Here is an 8,086-nt window from a genome sequence, read left to right as displayed (position 1 = left end):
GAGTAGGGAGAAGAGCGGGTACTGAGTGAAGCCTATAAAGGCCACATTTTCCAGGGGCGCCTGGGTGGTTCAGGTCATGATCTTACGGGTGTCGGTCGTGAGTGATCTCACGGTTAGTAAGTTAGAGCCCTACATAGGGCACTGACAGCTCAGAGCCTGGACCCTGCTTCAGATTCTGTGTCTCCCTCTCTCTCTGCCCCCCGCTCTCTCTCTCTCTCTCTCTCAAAAATAAATAAACATTAAAAAGGGGGGGGCACCTGGGTGGCTCAGTCAATTAAGCATCTGACTTCGGCTCAGGTCATGGTCTCGCGATTTGATTCATGAGTTCGAACCCCGCGTGGGGCTCTGTGCTGACAGCTTAGAGCCTGGAGCCTGCTTGGGATTCTGTGTCTCCCTCTCTCTCTCTGCCCCTCCCCCACTCACGCTCTGTCTCTGTCTCTCTCTCTCTCTTTCAGAAATAAATAGCTCTCTCTTTCAAAAATAAATAACATTAAAAACAAACAAACAAACACCTTTTTCCAGAGTCAGGATGCTGGCCTGGCTTTTCACCTGCTTGCTTAGTGACCTGGAGCCCTTCCACTTTTCTGAGTCTCGGCTGTTGGATTGTGAAATGAGAACAGCCCTTCCTGCGTCACTCTGCAGAGGCAGGTAGGGTGTGTTGGAGTCATCATCACAACATACCTGCCTCACCGTTCTTTAAATGAACTTACCAGATATGTAAAGAGCATGAGTCAATGAATATGCATGCCATAACTGGCTGAGTTAGGAGAAAGAGGGTAAGGCAGGGTCAACAGGAGACCTGCAGCCCAGGCTAGAAATGCCAATTGAAATTGAAGCCCCTGCCATGGGTGGGGTGGGGGCCCTTTATACCTTTGCAACCTAAAAGACAAAACTCTGCTTCACAGCCTTACATTGCCAAGGGCAATTCTCAAGGTGAGAGTGAGGAAAGACAGGATGGGCCTCCCCGCCCCCCCCGCGGCCCCCCCCCCCCCCCCAGTTCTCAGGGAAACATCTTGGTGGCTCCTCCCCCTAAATAGCTTGAGACTCCCAAACAAGCCCCCCAGACCTCTCTTGGCTAGAGTGATCCGAACTCACACAAGCAAGGAGTGTGCCAGGGCACCGAGGGGCACAGCCGTGGTGATGCCCCCCCCCCCCCCCCCCCGTCCTGGTGTGTCTAGGAGGGGCAGGGGTCCCAGCCTGGGCGACAGTGATGCTGGCAGGCTGTGTCTGCACTGGCAACAATCTTTGAACGCTTACCAGTGTTAACCCATGTTTTCCTCCCAACGATCCCAGGAGGACGGGGCTGTAATTCCCATTTTACAGATGAGGACACTGAGGCACTGGGAGGTAAAGCGACTTGCCCACGGCCGCACAGCGCTGTCGTCCCTGATTTTCTCAGGGTTTGGGCAGCCGGAGGGGCGGTGCTGGCTCCTCACCCGGGGCAGGGCAGCGGCCGGAGACCCAGGGGAGTTGGGGCGCGGAGCCAGACAAACCCCGCCCCCACGGGCCGGGGCGCAGCCAATGGACGCCCGGCCCCGAGTGGGGTGACGCGGCGTCAGCGCGAAACTCCCGGGAGCCGGGCCCTGGGTCACATGCACCGCGCCCGTTCGACCCGGGGTGGGAGTGGGGCGGGACCGCGGTGCGGGCTGGCAGGGTCTGGGCCCTTGGGACCAGTTGGGCCTGCTCTCTCGGCCCGGCCTCCAGGCCAGACACCTGGCTGGGACTGCCGCCAGGTGTGCGTCCGGACACGGGGGCGGGGCTGACCTGGGACGGCACCGCCCCCTGCCCGGGGCCCCTGTAGTCCCGGGACTCTCCGGGCTGTGAGGCCCGCCCAGCTCCCAGAGGCTCCGTCACCCAGCGGGGCCCCTGCCCGACCTCAGCTTTGCCAACTGTGAAATAGGGGTACCAAGACATTTGGGGCACGGACAGGGCCTCGGCTACTCATCTCGGCGGAGCTCAAGGATGGGTAGAGGGGCAGGCACTAGCGTTGCCAGGGCTGCTGGCACTGTGCAACCCTGGGCATTGCCCAGGAGGATACTAAGACCCCTCCCCACTCCGGGAATCCCCCCGCAACCCTGCCTGCCCCCATGTATCCTTCATTTCTGCAATAGCTAAGCTAGCACCTGCTCAGGTTAGGGGGCCAAGCAGCACAGAGCCAGCCTGGGACTCTTGCTCGCCCCAACCCCGGCTCTTTCTCCATCTGGACATAATGAAACCAGACGGCTGTTCACATGGATGATTCTGGTCCTAGATGACCCTATATTCTCATTCCGTGTTGACCTCTGCTGTGCACTGGACAAATTATTTCTAGCCCTCTCTGAGCTTCTTTGGGTCAGCTTTGCCCAAAGCACCTCACTAACGGAGGTCACCTCCAGGTTCATCAGTGAGTCATTCGACAGACACTCCACCAAAGATCCGGTAGAACCACCAATTCTACTGCACTGTGAGGAATGAAGCTGACAGCAGTGAAGAATGGGGGAGGGGGGGACGTTTGTCCCCTGGGTGCTAACGGGCTCTCTGGGGTGAGGCCAGGTGTAGACTCAGGGGGAGTCGCAGAATGAGGTGGGTTGAATTGGTAGCAGGAAGAGTACATGGGGACGCCAAGACATCATCTGACCTCCACAAGCCAAATCCAATTCTGCGTGGGTTCTGATTTTGAATTAATTGTCAAGTGTGGAAGATTCCACTTAAAGGCTGGATTTCTGGCTTTTCTTGAAAAATGAGAATTTTGAGTAACCCTGGGCTCCACAACTGGGTGCCTTGTAGCCAGGGCTGTGACCACCCCCCCTCCCCCGCCCCGCCACAGTTCCTATCAGCCCCCAGGTATCACACCTGGGCCACTTCACTCATAAATGAACGTGTAATAAAAAGGCCCCTATAGGCATTGGGTTTACCACCCATGATCCCAATTTATAGATCAGGGGAGTATACACCAGAAAGGAGCAAGGACTTGTTCAGGGACCCACAGTGAAGCCTGCAACCCCTGCTAGGGTGCTCTTAGAGAGGGCGTGGGGGCGAGAAGGGGATGGCACCGGGCAGAGGAGTCCACTCGGTTTCCAGAAACATCCCGCTGACCCCCTAGTGCCGAAAGCAGAGAAGCAGAGATTTTGCTTGCTGGGATGCCTAGGGCCCGGGCTTGGAGGCCCTGACCAGACTCCCCTGAGGGCCACCCAACAAAAATGGGCAGGGGCTCCTCTGAAATAAAGTGGAATTTCTGGGTGGCTTATGCCTATTCGTCTCGTTCTGCCCCTGGTCCCTGGGGACCCTAAGGAGACTCTTTTCTTGGAAAGGAGATGGGTTGGAAAAAGACTGTCCTCCTCAGGTGCTTTAGCGTGTGACTGGCGAGCAGGGAGACCCTGCGTGAGCCATGAGAAGACCCACAGTGGTCCCATAGTGCCCCCTCCAGCTCTCTGGGGAGGGCACCTATAGCTAGAAAGCAGCTCCTCTCAGGCTGTGATGAAGGGAGACAACCAAAAGTTGAGGAGGAATCCAGAAGCTTGTCTCTGTCCAAGTCTCCACCCCTCAGTGTGTCAGTCCTATCTCTGGCCCTCTCCACCCACGCTGCAGTGACTAATGATGCTTCCTCAGTTTTCCTTTTTTTTAAAGATTTTATTTTTAAGTAACCTCCACACCCAACATGGGGTTCAAACGTACAACCGGTGGTGCTCTGCGACTGAGCCAGCCAGGTGCCCCGCCTCCTCAGATTTCATCCCTTCTCTGCTAATAGCCTGGTTTCTCAGGGTGGGTTCTGGGACTTCACTTGAACTATTGAGAAAGACGTACCTTCTCTCTGCTTAAGGAAAGTCAGCCTGGAGTTGCAGGCAGCCTTCAGTTAACCACGTGGAAGGGCCAACCCAGAGGAAGCAGAGCCAAGACACGGGGAGGGGCAAATTACTAACCAAATCCCTAAGCACCTGGGTCCAGCTATGCCTGAAGCTGAACTATCAGAACTTTTCAGTTACGTAAGTCAACAAATCCCTCTTTCTGACTAAATCAAACGTCTTTCTACCACAATGAAAAAAGTTCCAATATGGCATCTCTGAGCAGTTTGGGCCACAAACCACCTTTATCTTGACTGAACAGGTCTTAACACTGCTTAACTTTACTTCTACATTTCCCAGACTTTTCTCCATAGAACCCCTTTTGAGCAACAGCTGTTAATGTACTGGGGAAATGCATGCTGGCAAGTCCCTGCCAGGGATCTTGAGGTCCCTCCCAGGAGTCTGGTCGGTTAGGTCAGAGTTGCCTCACCACCCTCTCCCTCCTGTGGCTGGCCTGCCCAGTGCAACTTCACACAGCAGCTCCTTACTCTGGGCCTTGCCTGCTCCCCCAGAGCCTCCTGGTCCTGCAAGCCCTGGAAAAGGGCTCCAGTGCTTCCTGGCTGCAGAATGTCCTTGATTCTGGGAACTGAACCAGGCTGGGAACTCCCTGAGGGTAGGACTCAAGCAGCCCCTCCCCTCCAGCACCAACCTGGTACACAGCAAACTCTCAGGAACATGCGCTGACCGTGTGTCTTGGCAAGTTCACGGTGGTATCTCAGGGCCAAGCCACTGTCCACAGAGCTCGGGCCTCTTCTGGCACTCACAGTGCCTTGTACAGGGCTGGGGGCAGAGAATGGGCTCAGGGTCCACACCTTCTATTCACCGGGACTGGGGACTGGGGGTCTCCCAACCTTCAGAGGCCCACTCCCACACTCCCCTGGTGTGGGAGCCTCTCATTCTGACTGGCCAGAAACAGGCAGAGCCTCCACAGAGCTCCCTAGAGCAACTGAGAGCTGGGTGCTGCCACTTCTGACCTGGGCTGGGGATGGTCCCATTGCGGCCCCCGTCGTGGTCCCTCCTGCCCTATACCAGGAGGCAGGGCAGCCCCCGCCTGAGCCACCCTCCTGCAGGGCTGGTGTTCAAGGTGGATGGGATGGCCTCGCCTGCTGCCCACCCCTCCAGGCCCGAGGTCTGAGTTGGAGCGCTGGGCAAACCCAGGTAAGTGTGTGGGTCTTCCTGGCTCTGTCTTTTCACCTGAATACAACAGGTTGGGTAGATGTCTTTGCACTTCTTCCAGGTTCACCTGGGGGCTTGATAAGCCCACCCCACTTCAGATCCTCAAACCCTGTGTGGTGTAGGGTTTAAAGGGCTCTCAGGCTCCTCTGAGCCACTCAGGAAGATGCAGGCACCACGTGGCTCCCACAATGTGCTGCTCAAGGACGCCTGTGCCTAGGCTTGCTGAAGCCTGCTTCCTGGAGGACCTTGGCCTGGCAGCAAGCACCCAGAGTGGCCAGCTCCCAGGAAAGGACAGGACAGAAACTTTTTAAAACGGAGAGCGCTGGGTGTGTGTGCGGGGGGGTACTGCTTTTTGGGGTGATGAAAATGCTCAAAACTTGATCATGGTGATGCAGGGATCTTGAGGTCCCTGCACAACTCTACGAATAGACTGAAAACGACCTAATGGGACACTTAAAATGGGTGCATCGTATGCTATGTGAATCAGATCTCGATAAAGCTGTTTCTAGAAGGGGGGAGTGGTTCTTGGAGCAGCAGCTCTTAAACTCCCAGTGTGTGGCACAAGCTGTCCAGATGATTCGGTGGATGCCTAACTTTGGGGAGCCCAGGAGGAGATGGCTCTGGCCTGTTTGCCCAAGGCCTGGATACCTGGGACAGGGCTGAGGGCCTCCCGCAACGTGCCTAAGGCCTGGCATAAGATGTAGAAAGGACCACAGGCTCTGGGAGAGCTCGCAGGCAGGCCATGGCAGGTTTCCAGCTGCTACAACCAACACCCCCAAACCAGCCTTGTGCCCCAAGATAGCCAAACTGGAACAGGCATGGGGATTTTCCTTTAGCCCAGAATCACCGGCACCCTCAAACAGCCTGGGCATGGGTGAGGGGGGAGTGGAGCAAGCTTCCAGAATGGCTGCCTTTAGTGGGGCCCCTGGGGCAGCCCCTGCTTAGAGAAAGCAGGTGCCCTTGGGCACCTGTGTGGTTCGATGGGTTACGCGTCCGACTCTTGGTTTCAGCTCAGGTCATGATCTCACGGTTCGTTGAGTTCAAGCCCCGTATCGGGCTTTGCACTGACAGTGTGGAGACTGCTTGGGATTCTCTCTTTTCCTCTCTGTTCCTCCCGCTCTCCCTCCCTGCCTCCTCTCAAAAATAATTAACACTTTAAAAAAAAAAAAAAAAAGCAGGTGCCCAGAACTGGCAGGTCCTTCAGACAGTCACAGCTGACTCCACAGAGATCACAGAGGAACAGTTTGTTCATTTATTTATTGTGGTGTATTTTACATGCAAGAACCCAAACTAGAGAGACAGTATCTGGAAGGAGAGCCAGTGGGTGGATGGACGCGCTGAGCCTCGAGTGCACTGACCCGCCCTCCAGAACCGGCTCTGCCCACAGAAACGCACAACAGTGAACAGAACATCAGACTTCCAGGACTGGACAACGAACTCAACACGTCTCTCTTTCAATAGCACCCCCCCCCCCAATCCTGAGACCCTCACAAATTAAGTGCAAACTTTAGAAAATAAATATCCATCCCCCTTTCTCCAGGGGAGCCTGGAGATTTCAGACACGAGAGGAGGAGCAGAACTTCAGGGCTGACAGCTGGTGGCCGCAGGGGCAGCCTGGCTTGGACCCCCACAGACAGGAAGGGCCGGAGACGGGCACTGGGAGAGGCGGGTACCACAGGGGGCATCTTCTGGGGGCACGCACACTCAGCCATGGTGGTGAAGCTGGCTGTTCCCCATGGGGGTGGACGAGCAGAGGGGCCCAGAGTCCCTACGGCACATGGAGGACAGGCTCGTGGTGGGCCGGCTGGGGCAGGCAGAGAACACGGCATTCCTGCATGGTGCTTTTCCCCTGCTAGCCCACAGTCCTCCACAAACCATCCAGAAGGCTGGGTCAGACTGAGTTAGAAACGTGTGTAGCAGACGTGGAGATAAAGTGGGGGTGGGCGGCAGGAAGGAAGAGGAGGGACAAGAGTGTAGGAGGCTGAGCAGCTGTCTGCCCCATGAAGCCGAAGGGGTCCAGGTGCCTGCTGTCACCGCTATCCACAGCCCTTGCCACCACTCTCCCTGTGGGAGGCCCTGAGTGACAGTGAGGGCCCCACACCTCCCCAGGCCCCCTTGCTCTGGACCCCAGGGGGAGGAAGGGAAGGGCAGTGAGCCAAGGCAGATGGCCCAGTCGCTCACACCGATGGGGCTGACAAAACAGAAAGACAGGACGGACCACAGACGAAGTCACCCTTCCCTCCGGCCCCAGCCAGCATCAAGCCCTTTCAGCTCAGAAACCCCTTGTCCCGGCTGATAAGCAGGCGGGTCACCTCTCGGCCTGGCCCCAGTCGGCCTGCTCAGTCCCTGGGAGGGGGGGCTCCCAGGCAGGGACTGCTCTGGGCCAGGCTGGCCCAAAGCCCACTAGTGTGCCCTGGGTCAGCTGCCCACTGGCCACAAAAGTAGGCAGGAAGAAATGGTTAGTTTTCTCATCTCAGCACACAATGAACACAGAAAAGGTTAAACACATTCCCAAGAAAATATTTTGACAAAATAAATATTTTAACCTATGATCAGGTATAATTAGTGCTTATAAGGAATCCCAGCAATAATTTAGTGTAATTAAGTACATACTGTATCTGTGATTTCTAACACTTGTGGAGCGGCTGGTGGCTCGTGAGGGTCTCACTCTCCCGGGGGGTAGGCACTGGCCAGCTTTCCTGCCGGAGCGCGGCTCCCTTCCCCAAGCAGGGAGCCTGGGAGCTGTGCTCCCCACATGGAAGGGAACCAGTGGTTGAGTGGCCTGGGGTGCCTGCGGGCCGCAGGACAGAAAGGGCTGAGCAGCACCCCCTTAAGGCCACCTGGGCCCCTGCTTGGGTTTTTGCGCGGGCCTCACGCATGTGTCACCTCAGCTTCCAGGTAGGGGCAGGCTGTCTCTGGACGGGACTTGTCAACAGGAAGGGCAGCCGCAGGCCGGGAAGGCAGGGGGCTCTCCCCTGTGTGAGCCAGTGCCTTCCTGCCAGCCCACAGGCTCCATCACCATCTGCCACCCAGGGGCAGCCAGGACTCTGCAAGCCCTGCCTGGAGTTGGGGGGCAGCTCTGGACCGTG

The sequence above is a fragment of the Neofelis nebulosa genome, chromosome 16 (genome assembly GCF_028018385.1).
Source record: "Neofelis nebulosa isolate mNeoNeb1 chromosome 16, mNeoNeb1.pri, whole genome shotgun sequence".
NCBI lineage: Eukaryota > Metazoa > Chordata > Mammalia > Carnivora > Felidae > Neofelis > Neofelis nebulosa.
Note: the sequence above shows the minus strand (reverse complement) of the source record.